The sequence below is a fragment of the Furipterus horrens genome, unplaced genomic scaffold (genome assembly GCF_987537825.1).
Source record: "Furipterus horrens unplaced genomic scaffold, mFurHor1.1.pri manual_scaffold_5, whole genome shotgun sequence".
Lineage (NCBI taxonomy): Eukaryota > Metazoa > Chordata > Mammalia > Chiroptera > Furipteridae > Furipterus > Furipterus horrens.
This window is the reverse complement of record NW_028327175.1, coordinates 80975780-80997245: the sequence shown is the minus strand read 5'-3', so window position 1 is coordinate 80997245 and position 21466 is coordinate 80975780.

Below are 21466 nucleotides of genomic sequence, written 5' to 3'. Positions count from 1 at the left end.
ATTTGTGCCTTACACCTTGAGTTGTGTACACTTGTAAAATGTCATGATAAACTTTCCTCCTTTTGAAATACAGATATTTATTTACCCCTCCTCCCACCCTACTCCAGTCCTCTGGAATATTAGCTGTCCTGCAGATGGAAGAAGGATGCAATGGTGATGCTTATTATCTCGCAGCCTGGGAAAATTGGGCGCACAGCACCCTCCAGTTCACATCTCCTTCTTGTCGTGCCAATACCAACCACCCTTCGGCCATGTTGCCAAGTGTGGACTCCAGTGTTGTGGGTGGTAAATCCTTTCTCCCTCCAGAGCTCCCTGCTTCCCTTAGATTCTCAGATCATTTCAACATGGTGATATCCACATTTACCAGCAGGAAGAGGACTGAAGTCCCAGTCCTTATTTCTGCCATGTCCATTGGCTGGAAAACATGCTGTGGGCAGTTGGGCAGGCAACTGGGAGGAGTCTCCAAGCTGTGTGCTCAGTGCACTTGAGCAACGCACAACAAAGAAATGACATGGAAATAGATGCAGGCAGGCTGGTCCCTGCTGTGATTAATGAGTAACTCCAAGTACAAGGCCAACCACAATGGATGCTGCAAAAACCTTGACTGGGGCAAAAGATTTTTAATTTCTAAAAACATTTCTTTATCCTTTTGTTATGGTTTGTTGGGGTGGGTAGGTGTGTGTTTTTCTCCTTGGTTTTCATTAGCGCAAGTACACAGAAGGGACTTTTGTTTATGCTATCATGAACAAAGGAATTCTCAACATACTGTAAACTGTGAGCATTATTGGTTATTGTTTTTTTAAGCAGTTAAACATATTTGATGGTCTCTTTGTCTTTTTATTTCCAGTTTGATCTGGGTTTATTTTTGTCTTAAAAAGAGACTTTCAAAAAAGATAATTTTGGGCAATTTTGAGTTGGCTGGTGACAAAGGGACACCTCAATAATGAGACCTGGGTGTGTAGCAAGAGTGCATGCACAGCCTTTTGTCCCAACCACCTCTTGCCATTTTGCTGTTGTTCAGGGTAGGTTTTTATTGTTTCTGTGTCCTTATATTTTTGTTTTGTTAGTGGAATCAATGTTCACATCCTGTGAACTCTATATCCCAAAACCATAAAGTCTTTTCTAGATAGAAACCAAGATAATTGTTTTTTTTAGAAATGCAGAACTTAGGAAAGTGATGGGTGTATACTACTCCACTACTTTCTTCCCCAAGACTGACTCCCAAGAGTATAGACAGTGCAGTGCCCACTGTCTCATCCCGTGTGCGGGCATCGCTGCCACAGCTGTGTTAAGAAGACCTGTGTCACAATTCCATCCCACATCCCTACATCCCACCGCCTGTCACTTACGGTGTTAACTCTAGAATGCCCACATGTGTTGAGTTGGTCTTCTGCATTTAAGTATTTTTTGCCTTTTCTTTATTTTCCCCACTGCGTGTGGGAGGAGGGTCCATAAACCCGAGTGTGCCTTTGCTTTCCACCCTTGCTAGACACTGGTAGATACAGCAAACTCAGATTTATATTTGTTGTAAAGTTGTAAAAATACTGTGATGTCACCAATTTTCCTTCCATCTCTACATCCCCTAACATCTGATTCACCACTTAATGTATGTTGTAAAAAAGAAAAGAGAAAAGGGAAAAAAGACAAAAAAAAAAGGAAAAAGGCAAGGAAAAAGGCTCTTTATTACTTAAAAGTAATAAAACAAGACTGTTCATTATCTTTTGTGTCCTGGATGCTTTTATTTATCTTTTAATTTTTCCCTTCTTAAACCTCACACTTTGGGTAGGATTCTACTCCTTCCATCTCTATCTGGCTTCGAAGAATAAATGTCAATAACAACATAATTAGACCCATTTGTTTGCAGTACCCATACCCTGCACCCCCCCCAAAAAAAAATTATTGATGTGTTTTCTCTGCCTATAGCCAGCCTGGAGCAGGATTGTACAGAAACCATCGGTAATTAAAAGGCAGAGCACGCACCAACTCCCTCTATTCATTTTATGCGTTTTCTTTTTATGGGCTTGTTCATCATCAAACATTTATGGTAGGCTTGATAGTTTAAAGAGAGCAAGGCTAGGATTTTAGTATGTAGGGTCCACTAAAAATAGATCCTTGCACAGATGTGACTTCAGCCTTTTTACATATTAATAAGGTGGAGAGCACCGGATTTCACTCCTTGTTAGCATTTATCTCTTGTAACCCAGAAGACGCTGTTGGAGGTAAATTGGGAGGCAGCACTTGATTTTTTTTCTTTGCAGAATAGTATTATGAAATGCCTAGGTCAGGTTTGCCCCTCCGGAATATCTTTTAAAGTTATTTGAGTCCTCAACTACAGTAGTTTACATTTGACCTGAAATAATTTTTTTAATGTTTTAGATCAGTTTGAGTGGAAAGCTTGGGTTGGTTTTCATTCATGCCTATAGTAATCCAGTCACCTTTGATAAGTCATTTCCAATTTCTTAAATCCCACCTATAGGGTCTGGCAGAAAATTGACTGGAATATAGTTCCTTCTTCCTCTCATATAAGGAGAGATTGACACGCCTTTGTAATTGCCACTGGCAAGAGGCCCAGAAGTTTGGGGCAGGAGTCTACATTTGAGCTGCTTCTTGCAGAATGAGCTCTCTGGACAGCTAGCCCAGGCAGAAGGGGTAACTTGTGCAAAAGCATCAAGTGTGCTGTTAGGGAAATAAAAGGTCTGGTGGGCCTTGAGCAGGATCTGTGAGAGAGCCTGGCTGGGTCAATGCTGGAAAAGGGGGTTGGAGCCAGACCAGGAGAGGCCTGGTTACCTTGTGCTAAGATTTTAGCTGACAAGCTGCAGAAGCACCTTCGGAGTGTCTAAAGTAGCAAACACATGTGTTTGTGCTTTGGAAAGCTACCTGGCAGTAACGTGGAAAATGGATTGGTCAAGGGAGAGGCTGCAAGCCACTGGGCAATGTGCCAATGGCATGCCAAATTATTAGGAACAACACAAGTGAAAACTCCACATCCAGCTTAAGGTTCTTTAGGAAACAGCTCTGTGATCATCCCCTTTTGCCGGAAAGAAAGTCTTGTCTCTAATGACTGACAGGTCTGCCCTGCCCACTTATACCCTAATGTAAAACAGAGAGTGACCAACAGCTACTCTGACTCATTCATTTTTAAAAATGAGGAAGCTGAGGTCCACTGAGTGAAAGGATGTGTGCACAATCCTAAAGCTGGCAGTAGAACAGCTCTTCTGAAGACTAATTCATCTGTCTCTTAACCCCTCCCCCCACACCCACCCCATTCACTCACATCATTAGAGCAATACAGTACTAGCTAGGAAGACCTGAGACCCACCCCCCACCCTCCCTCAGCCCAGACACCATCTCCATCTTACTCAGCCATCCTTTCTCACAGAAAGTCCTTCATACCCGTCTCAATGCCCCCCACCCCCGCCGCACAACCCACCCCGCTGGGCATCCCAAATTCCTTCATCTGGGCCAAGGGGAGGGAATGGGCTGGAGCTCCGATCACACTGGCTTGAGGCAGACAATCCCTTCAGTGCAATCTGATACTTGGTATGGTGGCTTCTGCTGCAGTCAGCTTTGTTCTGGTCTGGGGAATTGGTGACAGAAGCTGAACAGGTGCAGCCTGTATTTCAGCTGCGAGAAGTGTCTCAGACAACCCAGCTTTTTAATGCGTTTTCTTGCTTCTTACACGGTCAGCAGTTTCTGCAGGGTGTTTTTAAAACTGTTGGCCCCTAAGGAGTGAGTGGCTGTCCCAATACAACCAATGGGCTAGGTGTTTCATGGGGCCAGAGCTGGCATCCTGGACCTGCCTGTTCTCCTTAAGTGCTTGTTCGTAAACGCAAACTGGTCTTGTTCAGCCTTGCAGGTTGGCAGAAGCCAATCAAGATGCCCCAGAAACCACTGTGCCTGGGTTTGCTGCCTGAACAAAAGCTCTTTCAAAAAAAGTGAATCAGCAAGTAAAATAAAAGTGTCGGAAAGGCACCTACAATTTCAGACACTGGTACATTTTGCTTGAGGGAAAGAGGTGAGGGGAATTTAAAAGAACCAATTAGTAACAGAATAACATGATTAAAAGCATAATCCTTGTCCTGGCTGAGCACTGTGACAGCTGGGTGCTTAGACTCAGTAACCGTTAGAAACCCGCATCTCACACTTGTCTTAAAACCAGGTGATGACGTGTAGCTTATACAGAATTGGAAAGGAAGGGCTCACATTTATTGATCAGGACTGCTAGACAGATGGGGATCTTCAATATTCCATTTAAAGTATTATGTATCTTAGCTCTAACCCCCTGAGATGCCTGGAGGTGGAGGGTGGTTGACCTCAACAGAGGGTTAGGGCTGAACTGATATGCATTAAATGTTGGCTGGGCAGAAAAATGTGCAGATGTCCCTCTAGCAAATGGAAATGAAACTGGAGCAAATTGAGAGAGACAGCTGGGTAGCGGGGAATTCCTCATCCCCCTCTGCAAAACATCCCTGAATGCACACATGTGCACAAAAATGCTTTCAGGAGGCTTTTTCCTCTTGGTGTCTAAAACCAAAAATGTCACAGTGTTCAGAACCCATTTTGCAGAAGGTGGGGCCTCTTGGAGGTCTTTCACCCCCTTTCCTGGTAAAACATGGGTTCCACCTCAGTACTTTTTGATCAAAAGCAAACTGTCACAAATTACAGTTTAAAGAATGGGAACGAACCAAGACCTTTGCAGAGGAGCCTGGACACTGGTCCCTTATGGCCCACTGATGCTGACTGAGGTGGCTAGCAACTTTTTTGTTCTTTCTAATCATCTTCCAATGAAGACTCCCTCGAGAATCATTAACATCATCACCAGAGCAAGTCATCAGTCCAATAAACGGTTACAATAATGGTCCAAATAAAGTGATGTTAATGAAGGGGTAAAGGAGGTAACCATGAAATCAGAAACATTTTTCATTGATGATTTTTGGGAAAAATAAAAAACAGATGAAGGTTACATTGAACACAATACCAAATGCCAGGAAGCCAGTGCAAAAGAAACTCAGGCAGGCTTCCCCAGGGTTTTCTAGGATGGGGAAGATTATGAAAAAATCTGTCTGAGAGCCAAACTCTCTTTTGTCCTGTTCTTCGTGACAACTGCCCTTACCATGTTATAGGGTGGTGAGAAAGCAGGCTGATCTTGCAAACTTAGTATCAGTTCTCTGGTGTGGATATTGAACATTTCGCACACCTACTCCATATCAGTGCAAAAGCATAAATTTCAACAATAGGGCTAAGGGTTATTTCATAAAAAATGAAAAATGTACCACCCAAGAGGGGTAGGGCTTCCAATTGTTAATAACAGTGGCAATTAACATTAGTGGCATTTTACAGTTTGCAGACATAGTCTTGTCCGTTATTTTGGTAGATCCTCATAACGGCCTAGTTAGGTGGGCAGCACAGGTGATTATCCTCATTTTACAGAAATTGGAGTTTGGAGAGGAGGGATCTATTGAAGCACTCAACATAAAAACGTAGTCGTGTCTCAAAAGCCTGTGTTGACATCATCCCCTCAGCTCTCTCGGGGACACCTCAGGTTACACAATTACTCTGCTTCACCAAAGGGGAAAAGCCTCCCACAGCATTTCCCAGGAGAGATAGTTACAACAATAAAGTCCCAAAAATAAAGGCAAGGCACACATGTTCTATTTTAAGGGCATTGTTTTCTAATATTTTTCCATCATTAAAGAACACATCTCTTCCTTCCTGCGTCTGCGAAGTCCTGATGCCAGCAGTGTTATTAGGAACTGTCAACAAAGCAGGGAAAGAGCGAGCTGAAGCCAAGTTCAGCAACCCCCTTCGTGAGGCGCACCCTGCCACTGCAGGGGCAGTGACACTGACTGCCTCGGTGGAAAGAAAAGGATGAAAAGCCCTGCTTTTATAGCTTCTTTATCCTACTCAAGCCATAGATCACAAGAGAAATTTAAGAAGCTTAAGAGAACCCAGAGTTAATTTGGGACAGAGATGAAGGAATGTCCTATATATAAAAGGGTGAAGAATTTGCCCACCTTTCCCTTCATAGAAGACGGAAGTAAAGTAAGTGTGGAAAGAAGAGATAAGAAATATCACTGTTGTCTTTGTTAGCCCCATTAACTACTTCAGCACTGTGGGTACCAAACAATTTGACTTCATCCCTGATGTAAATGGTGGGATGATTTGATTGAGTGCCTAGAAAAATCTCCCAAGAGAAGACAGAAGATAAGAGATCATCTCCACATGGGTTCCTATCTTCCTACTCCACATCACTGTCCATGTTCCACGGTGCTACTTCTTCAGACAGGCCCCCGCTGCAGTTCCTAAGCTACTTGGTGTTGAGTACATGAGATGCAGAAGAGGCAGGACCATCTTCTCTAGAATGGGCTCCTGGCCTCCCTCCTGCCCCAAGCAGCGTGGCCTGATCAGTCACCATGCAGAGGTCACAGCGCTCTGAAAAAGCCAGCACCTGCTATTTGCTGCCTTGACAGGTAACCTCCGACAGATTTCACTAAGAGGGTGAGAAAAATAGCTGTTCTTAGAACTCCACTGCTCTCTTTGCTTGGTTGCTGTTTTTGTTTGTTTGCTTGTTTGTTTGCTTGCTAACTGACCCTGTTCCCAATCCACAAGGCTTTTCCCCATACACAAATATGCTTTTTGTAAAGATGAAGGCCTGGTTGCCACCAACTTTGGTAAAATACACAATTTCAACTGCCGCACCACACAGTGCTAATTACTTAATTATGTACTCAATAAAGGTAACAACCTTTGAAACAATTAACTTTAACTGATTTAAAGAGTTAGAGTCAATCCCAATTAATGTTTTGTTTGTTTGTTTCTGTTTTTAAGATATTGTTAGTCGCTTACACTTGAGAGTGAATGAGTTTATCAGATCTTTCCTGAGAACAGAGAGAGGGGGAATATCTGATTAACTTTGAAAAGGAAGTTTTTATTCCAAACTGTGCGTTCCAGGACAGTACCAAATGCTATAGTTGTTCTGAAGACCTGACTCTTCCATTCCTGGGAAAAGGATACATTTTTTTTTTTTTTTTAATGAAACAAAATTGTTGAAGTTTGACATAGGTGTTGGGTGGTTTGAGTTCTCATTAGTGTTTAATTTTATTTAAGAACCAGAGATTCATCCCCCTCTATTTCCAGGGTGAAGAGCAATCCTGTGATCAAATTTCTTGCTTGGGGAGAAAAGATAATGTGTTAGACTTGTATGTATGAATAGAAACAGGTAAATAGTCATATTTCCTTCTGACTTTGTAATTTAAACAGTGTAAGTCAAGTAGAGAAGGGCTATAATTGGAGCCAAAGTAAGGTGAAAATTACTAGGTGTTAGAACATCTGTATCTCATTTTAATTAGGTGACTAAAATGGCAAGATCAAAAACTTTTCCTTGTCACTTAATCTGTTGAGCTTTCTAATCAAGAAAGCAAGGGGTTTGTTTTGTCCTCCGCAAAGAGTGACCCAAAAAGATCCTCTTTAATTATCTGGCCAGAGGAGCAGACAGGCCTGGGTCCAGGGACAGTGGCGTAAGGCTCAGGTGCTCCAAGACCAGCCCCAGAAAGAGGCTCTTAAGGAAAGTCACCCCTAATCTGGCAACTTGGGGTTTTCACTTCTCACAAAGCAAAGTAGTTTAAAAGGAAGCCCATCATATTGTAAGTCTGTGGGCTTGGGTTCTAGTCCGAGCTGGCCTCGCCATTTGGGGGACAGTCATTCAAACACTTGGCACTTCGCTTTCCCCATCTGAAAAATAGACTCGATGGCTGTGCTGCCTACCTCACAGCAGAGTGTGAGAGTCAAACAAGGTGAGTGCTTGCAAAACTCAAAATCCCAACTGGCATTCAAAAAGAGATCCCAGTTCTTTAAATCTTCAAATTAAATAAATGACTTGGAGTCCCCATCCTGCTGATAATGAAAATCTCTTTTTTCTCTCCCCTAAATACTTACTATCTGCCACAAAAGCAACCAGCCAGACCTGGTTAAACAAAAGCCCTGCTTGAGCCGACAGAGTTCTGGTTCTTTTTATTGGTGTGGCCACTTCAGCCACAAGATGCCTGCATGGAGGCCTGGGGGCTCTAAACACTTCCGTACTGCCTTCCTCCTCCATTCTGGCTTGCCTGGGGAGAGCAGGTCGTGCCCTCTGTGAATTCTACCTCCCCTGCTACCTAGAACTCCTGTCTGCTTGGCCCACCATTGCCTCTGGGTGGACTCTCTGACACCTAGAACAGGCCTGAGAATGCACTGCAAGGAACACAACTGTCAGTTCACTCGCCGCCTTTGTCCATAATGGTTATACTCACGGGCACCGGCACATGCTGCCCAGTGGCCTTCGCTTGCCTGCCTGCTCTGGTGACTTCTTCTTTGAGTCAATACACTCGTGGCCATTTTCCCTGAGCACACCTGTAGTGACGCCCTGTCTGGGCCCAAAGCATTTCCAATCTCAGCTATAGCTGTCCTGGAAGGACATACGGCCCACTCAGTCCCAAACCTATCCTTATCTCCTGTCCCAAGAGTTTGTGACATTTTGTTTATGAGAAAAACTACTTTGTTAAAACTGTAGAGCATTATACCAAACAAAGTAAGTGACAGTCACTATTATATGTCTCATGCCACTGAAAGACCTACTTTAACTCCTTCCTTTTGGAGAAGAATAAATCATGTCATGAGAGGTTACTCAATAATATGCCTCTAGTTCATGGAAGAGCTAGGGGCAGAAGCAGGTGCCTCAATTCCTAATTCTTTACGTGATACCATCCTCTATGAAATACAGACCTAACTTCTGAAAAAAAGTAACACCAGCCAGGACAGCTGAAAATGAGACAGAAACTTATTTCACTCTCACGTAATAGCCCCATAGCACATGATTAGCAGGGTACTTCTGCCATCTTCAATGTGTGGCTTCCATATTCGGATACAAGAAGCTTTACTAAATGTGTCAATTTCTCCATCAACTAGAATAGTAAAGGAGAGAGTGGGTGGGGCATGCCCAGCCATTTTTAAATTGATTTTTAGAGAGAGATAGGAAGGCAGGAGATAGACAGAGTGAGACAGAGACAGACAGAAACATTGGTTTGTTGTTCCACCTATTTATGCATTCATTGATCGCTTCTTGTGTGTGCCCTGACTGGAAATCAAACCTGTAGCATTTATAACCAGCCATTATTAAGAGCTAATCCCAGTAGGAACACTTTAGCTCGAGTACCAGGAGCACCTCCATCACAGGGCCACAGCGAGCAGCAAGGGAGGCTGGGAAATGTAGACTTCAGTGCCTCGTGCTCTGTAAAACTCAGAAGTGTGCTAGTCCTTTTAAAAGGGGGGATTGGAATAGATCCTGCAGGACATTAGCAGTCTGCCACATTCTGTACACATAAGAATATATAAATCTTATTACACAGTGCATGTATATGTATATGCATCTATACATACTTTACAAAACTAAAATATAATCAATCATGGCTCATGCTACAACACCTGGTTTAGGTACCCTGCCCCACCAAGCCTTCCCTGGGCTCCCAGGCAGGCTGTGCTCTCTCTCTATCCTCCCCCCCCACACACAAAGCAGGCAGCATTGAAAGGTTTCTAACATGTCCATAATGTGGAAAGATTTGCTTCTCCATTAGACTGTAAGCATATCAAGGGCAGGAACTCTGCCCTGACCTTTATAAGTCCAGTCTACACTGAGCCTGATAAATTATGTACACAATAAATCACTTGCTAAGCTAAGTTGTTATCAAACATAGTAACAGTTGAGTCTCTACACAGCAACAGAATTACTGCTAGTAGTTGCCATAGTTGTCACAGTAGCTGTAGCAATGGCTCACTTGCTCACCTGGTGCCAGGCACTGGGCTGTGTGTTTCCTGGGCATTAGCTTATTTAATCTTCTCAAACACCCTACCCTTTGTTATTTTCATCTGACAGATAAGGCAACTGAAGCACAGAGAAATTATAGAACTTTCCCATACTCACTGAGCTAGGGTGGATCCATGGCGTACATTTGGGCAACCCCATAGTCAGTGCTTTTAATAATCTTGTATCTTACTAGATGAGGTGGGATAGGGGGTGCTTTTTGTACCATGATAAAGAGTGCCTATTAGAAATCAACACACAGCCAACACTGTAGGAAGCGAAGTGACAAATGACAACAGCGTGCAGCCCACCCCGCAGATATTCCGCATGTGCTCACCCATGTCAGTGCCACGGAGATGCTCGTCCTGTTTTCCAAAGGGCTTGCACACATGAGAAAGTAGTTGAAACTTTGTGTTAAAAACAGACAAACAGTCAAACCCTCCAATATCCTAAATCTTTGACCCTCCTGAGATCCCTACCCCATTCCACATTTATACCCCAATGCACATTTAAGTACCTCAATCATTTGCAAAACCACAACAACTGAACATGCAATGGCAGCAGAATATAAATCAGAGATGCCCCAAGACAGCAGAGTGGGCACTGGGGGCGATTCTGACTTGTGATGACACTGGAGACACGTAGTACACAAGCTCTGGAGACCAAACATGTGTGTTGAGAGAGAGAGAGAGGGAGGGAGGGAGGAGGGAGCAGGGTAGGGATATTTACTTTTCACTGATGTTCTACTGTGCAAGTGCTGATAAGAATCTCCTGAAACTCTTTTAGGAGATATTTTTAATGCAACTTGGGTCTGTTAGGAGGGGAAAAACACATGATTTGGAGGGAAAAATACAACAAGATTTGATTTCACAGATGCTTCAGAAATAGTGACATAATCTTATCTGTATTCAGCAAATACAATCTGAAACACTCAGGCCTCCGATAAAGGAATATCACCTTCACTGGTGCAGCAAACTGCAGATTAAGTACTTTTTTTTTTTAAATGTTGTTCAAATTGCCTGTGAAGCAGCCTTTTATGAGATATGGTTCAAACAATGTTGCAAAGAGCATAAGACAAAGAACAGGTTTTACACTGAACTGGTTTCCTAGGAAACACTAGAAAATTGTAATATGGTATCTCTTAGAGGTAGTTCAAGGACCCGGGCTCCTCTTTATTTTAAGTTTTTGAATTTTTTGAATGGTGTTTCATGTCTGCATCTCCCTCTCCCTGCAGTAGGTGCTAGGAGAGTAGGACAAGCTCTCTTACACCCAGCAGCCTAAGTGTCCACTCTACACAAAGGAAAAACATGTGAGCCAAGTTGAACCCATTTGAAGTAAGAAAGTAAAGAAATAGATTTTGAATCTTTTTCTCTACCACTAAAAAAAATAAATATGCAAATCTCAACTATGAAATTAAGAATAAAAAAAGCCAACCTACTCTTTTTCAAACCACATCTAAATTAATCTGTTTCAAGGTCTTCAAATACCATTTATTTTAGGTTTATTTTTACTTTGGCTACTCATCCATCTCTGTGATGTGCCAGCATAGCATGCTGACAGAGGGTGCCCGATTTAGCAGACTTCCACATTTACCGAGTTCAGATGCAAGATCACCAGGGTCTAGAGGAGGCAAAGAAGCTCTGGATGAAGGGTTGTGAATCTGAAGGTCAGGAACCTTTCAAGGAGGATGAAGTTGTTTGCAATGATACCTCTACTGGCCCTAATTTCTATCATTCATCGCTTATGTCAACAGGGAATCAAAATAGGAAAAGTGAAGGAACATCTGGGCTATGTGGGAAGGAGTTAAATTTGATTTTAAAATAAATAAGGCGTCAAAGATTCAAGTTTCACTTATTCCAAAATTGGGGATGAAAATTAAAATGTTGGTTTAAAGAAGTTTGGAATCTTTTTTGTGGATGGGCAAGGGTGGGAGGGAGCTGCAGCGTCATGTAAAGTTCCTCACTCATGGATTCTCTCACCCACCTCTGTGCAAAGAACGGGGGAGAGCCCAGAGTAAACAGAGGGGCCAGGAGGACAGCTGGTGGTGGATATACCCCTGACCCCAGCAACAGCAGGCCATATACGCCCTGCCTCCTTCATAACCACTGAACCTGGGGAAGCGTGACATTCTGGCAGGAAACCTTCTAAAGCTGAAAACAATACCATTGTTCCTCATTTGGGATCTTTAAGGAGGTAAACCCATGTGAGTGTTTAGGGTCATCAAAACACACTTAATAACTGCTTTTTTTAGATGGGACACTGTATGAAGAGTTGACCAGGAAGAGTAAGGAACCCAAAATTTGAAGGCTTTTCTCTAAAATGAGGAACTATGAAATGCCAAACCAGCAAAAACAGATTGACATGCATGATGGTTATCTGTAAGGCTTCACAGGACCCAGCTCATGCCAAAGAACACAACAGGCCCTGGAGGGACACTACACCCCATTCTACACATTTTTAAAATGCAGTTTGAATTGTATTAAAATAAATATAAAGGGACCCTATTTGAAGGTAAGAAATCCAATTTTAAGAGCCGCCTGTTGGATACATGAAGAGGGAACAAAGCATTAGCCTTGGTTTAGTAAGGAGACAGGTGGAAATGAACAGACAATACACATAAAAGCCTCACATAATAGTAGACAGTCGAATGCCACACTTCCTTGCTTCTTTTTTCTGACAGCATCATCCTATCTTCCTTTTGGAGAGTAATGCCCCCTTTGTTATAATATTGATGGGACCATAAATTAAGATCACTTGCCCTTTTCCTAGCCAAGAAGTAGACAGGTGACCCAAGTTAGATCAGTCTTTTTCCCAGAATCTTGAGAAGAATGTACTCAGTTGTTGGCACCTGTGCCTAAACAGATTACATTCACTGGATGTGCCTGGAAAGCCCAGACCCAAGCTCACAGCAGGATGCTGCTCTGCATGTAGTGACAGTAAAATACTCATATCCACTAAGCGCTGGGTAAGTGCCACTGGAGGGGGACACACATACTGGTACCCAAAGAGGAGGTGGAAGCCACTGTATGAGCCTCCATCTAGGACAGGCGGGGCTACAGGCTGCACCATTCAGCTGAGTCACCTGGGAGACCTTCTGGGAGGCATGGTGGTTAATGGCAGTTTTCACCCAGCACGGGTGAATCATGGGGCTGGAGCACTGGACTTTGCAACAAAGGGTACAACTGCAGGACCAAAGTATCATGACATATAGTCAAGATTTAATTAAGTAAAATGGGAGTTTGTTATCCGGATATGGAGTTATGTCATATACTGGATTTGAGAGTTCACTGGGCCTCATGAGGCCCTGGAACCCAGAACTAGAAAGACAAGAAGCAGGGTGCTCTGTGTCTCTAGGGCCACTGGGCCTCTGATGCCTTTTCTTAGTTTAGACACAGAGATTGCCCCTCTCTAACTCTCTGTACGTATTCTAAAGTGGCCACTCCAGAAAGGCAGCCTGACCTTCCAAAGCACATTACTTCCCGATTCAAACCTGTGGCAGAGATTGATCAACCTCTCTGAATGTCAGCCCTGGGACTTGGGATTGGAGCCCAAGGTTTGGAATCTATAACTGAGGTGACTGATGTGAGTGGAGGCCTGGCATCCATCCCACCTGGCCAGATCATGACCTTAGGAATAAATTTAACCAAGGTGGTAAAAGACCTGTACTCAGGAAACTATAAGGCACTGAAGAAAAAAACCAAAGAAGATGCAAATAAATGGAAGCACATACTATGTCATGGATACGAAGAATTAACATCATTAAAATGTCCATACTTCCCAAAGTAATCTACAGATTCAACACAATTTCTATCAAAATACCAATGGCATTTTTCACAGAACTAGAAGAAATAATCCACAAATCTACATGGAACCAAAAAAGACCCCGAATAGCCACAGCAATCTTAAGAAAGGAGAACAAAGTTGGAGGTATCACACAATACCTGATATCAAACTACCCTACAAGGCTCCAGTAATCAACACAGGATGGTACTGGCATAAAAACAGACACACAGATGAACAGAACAGAATAAAGATCCCAGAAATAAATCCAGGTCTTTATGGTCAATTAATATATGACAAAGGAGGCAAGAATATATAATGGGCTAAAAACAGTCTATTCAATAAATGGTGTTGGGAAAATTGGACAGATATGTGCAAAAAAAAAAGAAACAAACAAACAAACTAGACCACCTTCTTACCATATATAGAAGAATAAACTCAAAATGGATTAAAGACTTAAATATAAGACTTGAAACTATAAAACTCCTAGAAAAAAACACAAGCAGTAAAATCTCTGACGTTTCTCACAGCAATATTTTTTTCTCATATATTCCCTTGGGCAAGAGAAACAAAAGAAAAATAAACAAATGGGACTACACCAAACCAAAAAGTTTTTACACAGAAAAGGAGACCATCAACAAAATGAAAAGATAACCCATTGAATGGGAGAAGGTAATTGCCAACAATAGATTTGATAAGAGGTTTTTATCCAAAATTTATAAAGAACTAATAAAGCACAACACCAAAAAGAAATCCAATTAAAAAATGGACAAAGGACCTGAATAGGCACTTCTCCAAAGAGAACATACAGATGGCCAATAGACATATGAAATGATGCTCGATGTCAGTAATCATCAGAGAAATGCAAATTAAAATCACAATGAGATACCATCTCACACCTGCCAGAATGGCTATCATCAATAAATCAATAAACAAATGTTGGCAAGGATGGGAAAAAAAGGAACTCTCAGGGACTGTTGGTGGGAATGCAGATTGGTGCAGCCACTGTGGAAAACAGTATGGAGTGTCTCAAAAAAATTAAAAATGAAATTGCCTTATGACCCAGCAATTCTACTTCTGGGTTACTGAAGAAATCTGAAACCCTAATTTTTCTCCTCTTTTGAGTCTTATTCCCTCTCTAATTTAACCTTTATTGTATTTTTTAATTTAATCTCTATTGTGTTTTTTCCATTACCATTTAGTCCCCTTCTGAAATACTAATTTGAAAGAATATATGTACTCCTATGTTCATTGCAGTGTTAGTTACAATAGCCAAGATATGGAAGCAACCCAAGTGCCAACAACAGACAATAAAAATGTGGTGGTATATATATAGATATACAACGGAATTTTGCTCGGCTATAAAAAAAGAATGAAATCTTACCATTTGCAATAGCATGAATGGACCGAAAGGAAATAAGTCAGTCACAGAAGTCAGTCCACATACATATTTTCACTTACATGTGGAATCTAAAGAACAAAATAAATGAACAAACGAAATTGAAACATATTCATAAATACAAGGAACAGTCTGATGGTTGCTGGAGAAGATGGGGTTAGAGGACAGGATGAAAAAGGTGAAGGGATTAATAAATACAAAATAGGTAGTTACAAAATAGTCATAGGATGTAAAGTATAGCATAGAGAATATAGTCAATACTATTATAATAACTATGTATGGTGCCAGGTGGGTACTGTAAATATTGGGAGGAACAGTTTGTAAAGTATATGATTGTCTAGCCACTATGCTGTAAGCCTGAAACAAATATAAATACTAGTGAATGTAAACTCTGATTGAAAAATAAAATTAAAAAATAATATAGCATCTTTCTTCTAGGCCAGGCCCACTCTGGTTGTTTTTAGGGTTCAGCTGACAAGAATTGTGGCAAAATTCTAATAGCTAGAAAAAAAAATTTTTTCCCCAACATGTTTCATAAAATCTGAAATTGATTCATTCAGTCTGCAAACATTTATTGCACATATTTCATGTTACTGTTCTAGAAGTTGGAAAAGTAAATAAGTCAAGAGATGGATGTGAGACAGCAAGTCAAGTGGTATAGTCTGGTTATATGTGGCCAACTGAGAAGCCAGAGGAGCAACCCCTGCCCAGATTGTGGGCTGGATGGTACTATGAGAAGGCTTCTTGCAGGAGATGGTCCTCACATTGCATCTTAAAGCATGAGTAGGAATTAGACACAGGAGTGGGGTCAATGGCTGGGTTTTGTGGGTGGGTGGCATGGAGTTGTTCCTTGAGAAAGAAACATATGTAAGAAAAGACCTGATAGTGTATGGCTCTTGTAAGAATGTGCAAGCATCCAAGGACTTCAACTTAAGATGGGCACATTTCTTCAGATGTTAAGGTCTCTGAAGACCCTATTATACAATCAATTATACATATTATACAATTACTATATATACATAATGTTTGGACAATTTGACATGTGCCCTCACATACTTTCTGTTTTGCACAATTTTTTTCAAATATAGAACTTATCTATATTTCCATATCTATATTTGTGAATCACATTATTTTCATTCACCCAAGTTTATAGTAGTTTTGGACTTTATCATATTATACATATTATGTATTTAGTTGTTCCCACGTCAGTGAGGCTATAATACATAAAATTGAACCTTATCTTTAAAAACTGATATTTTTATTTATTAGGTTCCCAGATGTTGGATTACTATCATAAAAGATATATGTATTTCAGTATCTATGATTATATCTGAAAATCACTCAAAAATTATTCTATAATTCACAATAATACCAATGTCTTAGCTTGGGCTACTATAACAAAATACCATAAACCTAGTGACTTATAAACAACAGACATTCATTTTTCAACATTCTGGAGGCTGAAAGTTCAAGAACATGGGGCCAGTATAATCAGGTTCTGATATGGGCATTCTTACAGGTTTCAGGCTACAGACTTCTTATTGTATCCTCACAGGGCAGAGAGCAGGGAGAGTATTAAGCTCTCATGACTCTCATAGAGGAATTAATCCCAGTGACAAGGGCTCCACCCTCATGATCTAATCTAACCCTAATCACCTTCCAAAGGCCCTGCCTCCAACTGCCATCACATTGAGGGGTCAGGTTATAACAGATAAATTTTGAGAACACAAACATTGGTTATTTGTTGTCCATAACCACCAATAACAAATACAATTAGCCTTTTCCCCATACCATGCCATCCTTGGAGGATAAATTTGGTCAGTCTTGTGAAAAGATTGTTTTTAGTGTCCATGTTCCTGAATAGTAGTAAAGTTAAGGAACCTTTCATTTGTTAAGGAAAACAAAAGGACATTTTTTTTTTCATGGACTTTCTCCTCTTTCTTAATTTGTTTTTATATGTGCATTAGGCAAGCCTTTATGCTTCTTGTCTTCCAAACAAATGCAAGTTGTTCTAACCCTATTTACTATGTAGGGCATTCTTCCCCACTGTCTTATAATATTGGTGTGGTGACTTTGAACAGAGTTGGAACTGTATCTTCCAGAACTCCCTTTCACACATTCCTTGGGCCCAAATCACCTGTATCGACAACTGCCATTCTATATCACTGACAGTGGTTCTGCTTCTGTGATTGAACCCTGAATAATATCATCACCCTTATCACACATTGCTTCCAAATTTACTTATGTCTTTCCTTATTCTCTTCCACTGATTAGTTTCTGTATTTGTGTCAAAACTATGCTTCTTTAATTGGAGTAGTTTTAAAGCAGGTAAAGCAAAATGACCACAGTGTTGTTTTTTTTTAACATTTCCTTGGCATCTATCACATATTTACTCATCCACATACTATATAGCCATGACTAGGGGTTAGCCATCCCTAACCCAGAACAACAGACTGAGCCTGGAGAATGGTTTTTTTAAACTGGAGTTCCTGACCCTCTTGAAACTGTATGAAAAACTCTGTGTGTGTATGTGTGTGTGTGTTCACTGATCAATAAAAGGTGATCCTCTAAGTTGTAACATTTTTCTGATCACCGTCCTTTTTCAGAATCTCCTCAAAGCACCTGGCAGGCAAGTCAGGGGTATCCACGCACAGTAAACGTAAATTCATGGTATGCACGGAGAACTGAAATTTGTGAGACATGCTCTGGGGAAGGACATAAGCAAAGGACTCTCTCCCTATGTCCAGCTAGGGATGATATGAATAGCAACAGAGACTTCATTGCCTTATGATGTGACCAAGAAACCGGGGTGTGCACCTGAGGGGACCAGAAGCACACACCCACATGCAGGTTTGGAAACCTCTTCCTTTACAGACAAGGCTGTTATGAAGCTTATGTTCCTCTTTCCTTTGTTATTTACGCCCTACCTGCTTTCAAAAGGATGTAACACAGCTTTCCGTGAAAACCACAGATATGAACAAACCACACAACCTCTAAAACTAATGTCAGAAGACAATGAAAGGGGGTTTGTAGAATAATTATATCAGACAGCATTGGCTTAGGTCTGAATGTCTTCCAAGAGAAAAAAAGAAAGAAAATGCACTGGTATTTAGTTCCTTTTAGCTAGTAACAGGAAATAGGTCATCGGAAGACGCATTAGGGACTTCCTGGGAATTCTGGACTTTTTGGCCAACAGATAGCCAGGTGAGGGAAGAAGAGTAAGTGTGAGTCCTGCCCCAAATATCTGGGGCCTGCAGGGACACGTGTCCATTAGAAAAGTGCTGATTTTCTGGTGTCCAAGGTAAGTTGCCCCTGCAGAACAGTTCCTTTTGTTCATCAGATATTTACTGGCCAGATTCCATATTAAGGATTTAAAAGTGAAAATAAGAACCTGGCACCTTTCTTCGGGGAACTCAGTCAAGGAAGGTAAACATGAGCAAATAATTAAATGAACCTGGATAAGTGTCCCAGTGGAGGGATGGACATCAAGCATGGAAGCCAGGAGGGGAGTGTGAACAGGGCTTGGGAGGGGTTCCAGTGCCTAGGAGCCAGGATGGGGGCTGGGGGAGCACTCCTGGCAAAGGGCCAAGCATGGGGGAAGGCGGTGCAGAACTGGGCAGCCAGTTTGGTGAGGTGGCATGCACGGAGTGTAGAATGCACGGTTACAGTGGAACAGGTAGAGGCTTGAACATTGGGCTGCTGTTAAATCATGAAGGGCCTTTCATGTAAGGCTAAAGAATCTGGGCTTTGGCATGAAAATCATCAAAGATGTTTAAGCTGGGAGTGATGCGTTCACATCACTGTGGGCTTTGTGTGTTTGCTTAAAACTCATGAATCCATACCTGGAAGGCTAATGAAGGGTCTAAAATCGGTCAGCAAATCCTCACCTGAAGCAACCAAGAGCTGAAACAAGGCCACTTCATATGAGCTCAGTGTTCTTTTGCAAAGCAGAACTGCATGTCCATCCTCATCATAAAACAGATAACGAGGGACTCTGGCTTGGTGATCCTACTTAGGCACAACCAAGAAGAGAAGTCGAGTCAGCAGCAGTGGGCTGCTTCCAAAAATAAATATAGGAGTTTTGGAAGGAAAAAAAAAAAAAAGAGGCATTTGGGAGCTTTCTAAAAATATATTCTTTGGTGAAGGACACACAGGTACTTTCTGCTTCTCTGTGTAGTTAAAAAGAACAATTTTTTAAAAATGACCTGTTCCCATTAGTGCAGCAGCTTTCTAGTGGGATAAAAAGGCAAGGGCAGCACTGCCAAATGAGGGACAGGAGCTCAAAATGGATTTGGGACCGAGGACAGTGGTTCCAAGCAGAGGCCAATGGTTTGTGGGAGCTGTGGACCAGAAATATACTTGTTCTAAACGTGAGGGAGGGAGGGAAGGAGGAAGGAAACTGATGAGGCTGAAAAAGGAGAAGAAACTTCAGAGCACTTCTTTTGCAGGAAGAAAGATGGGGCTACTCACTTCTTTTCCGCCTCTGACAATAACCAAAAACTCTTCTCACTGACCAGCCCCACTAGTGTCATGGGGTCTGGCACTCTAAGATTTGCTCATTGCATCTGTTATGAGCCTGAAGAATCTGTTAGGAAAAGGAAATACTTCCATAGTTTGAACATACAAGTGATTTATGATACCAGAAACCCTATAGTAAGAGTGGGCTGCAATCCAGCCAAGACAATCTCACCTGAAGACTATGAAGACCTTGTGTGTAGATGCTGACCTTGATAGTGACCTGCTGTTTGATACAGTAAGTTCTTCCACAGGCTGTGTGATGTCATAAGTTTATTTCCCGTTTTAAAATCCAGAAGTGATTTATTTTCCCTTTGCTCTTTCTGAGAGCCAATCTTTCATGGCCGGCCATGGCTTTTATGACTTCCCCACAAATATCTCTCAGGCAAGCCTTGCCTATGACCATTCAAAACCTCAGCTCTCCTGAAATCCCTTGTAGGGGCGTTCCTCAGAGCTTTAAACTCCCCTGGCAAAGATGAAAGTGCTCTCTCCTTGGAGCTTGTCTCCTTTCCTCTCTGACCCTATTTTAACTGGGATGCCTAAGTGAACTTCTGAAAATGACTAGCACAGAAGTGCTTAGTGATAGGAAAACTCCAGTCTGAAAGACAGCTTTCCCCACACAAACGGTGAACTCAGCGCATTTTCTGATCAGGGTCCATCCCCATCCCTTTGACATTGGCTGCCCACACTCTCTACGCCTCTCTGGGAATCAGGTTCTCCTCCTCTTCTTGGAGCCTCCTCCCAGGTTTGCCTCTTATCACTGTCCATGTTCCGGACCTTTCCTGAAGCCCAACCTTCCACCCATCACCCTCTGTCCCACCTCCTCACACCTGGCACCGTTAATTAATCTGATGCTGAGGTGGCACTGTTGTGCAAAGCTCCCCTTAGATGACAGATTGCTAAAGAAGGTGCTACCTCTCCTAAAATGTGCATTTAGTGCGTGTGCCACCCTGCACCTCTTCCCCATCCAATAACAGCTCTTGTATAACCTTGGCAGAACCTCATCTGCGCATGTTATGCCATCTTGACAAAACCATCAAAATAACCTGGTCAGTCGTGAATAAGAAGGGGACACATGACCCAAGCCAGGAAAATCAGGCTATTCTTGGGAGAACCGAAAAGAGAATAACCAACAGCTTAAACCAATTGACCCAAAACTGGGGCCCTGAAAAAGATGCGTGTTAGTTTTGGCTTTCTAGATCTCCACACCTGGGCTGCTTCCCTTTTTCTTCCTGAAACTTGAATAACTACCCAGGGAAGTGCTCCCCCTCTAGTCTCTCTTAGACTAGTTAGTAAGGCAAAACCCCTAACACCATGTCTTTCCTAAAAGAAAGGCAATCTGTGGACATTTTAGGAAAAGGAAGCCTTGGGAGAGACTATTCCAGATCAAGTGGCCTTTGGGGAGGTTTGGGTGTGCTCCTTGAGAAAAACGAAATGGTGGGAGGTGCTTCCTGCAGATCATAAAGTATGTTGTTCGACCCATAGGCTCCAATGAGGGGATGATCAAAGGCCTGAAGGTAACAGTTGACACATGCCGAGACCTCTGCATGAGTATCCCACTCATTTGATGGGGTGACGCAATTCAAGCAGTCTGCCTATGCCCTCACTGACTCCCTCTGAGGGTAACATTGCAGGATAGGGCTGGGTGCCCTGGCTGCCTACAGCAGAGCACAAAGTGGGGGGCATTCCCCACGAGAACATGGGAGGAAGCTTTCTTTTCCTCCCTTTTGAGGAAGCCTCTGGCTGCCGGCTGTCATCCTCCTAGACAAAAGGGGGAATACTAAGTCAACTGGTCTGAGGCTGAAGTACTGTGAGACTAATAAAACTCAAGCTTCAGAACACTGTGCTAACAGCAATGCCTTCCAGTCTCATACTAAATAAAGATTCACTTCTTTATCTAATCTAATTCCATATTGCTAGTGTATATTTTTTCATAA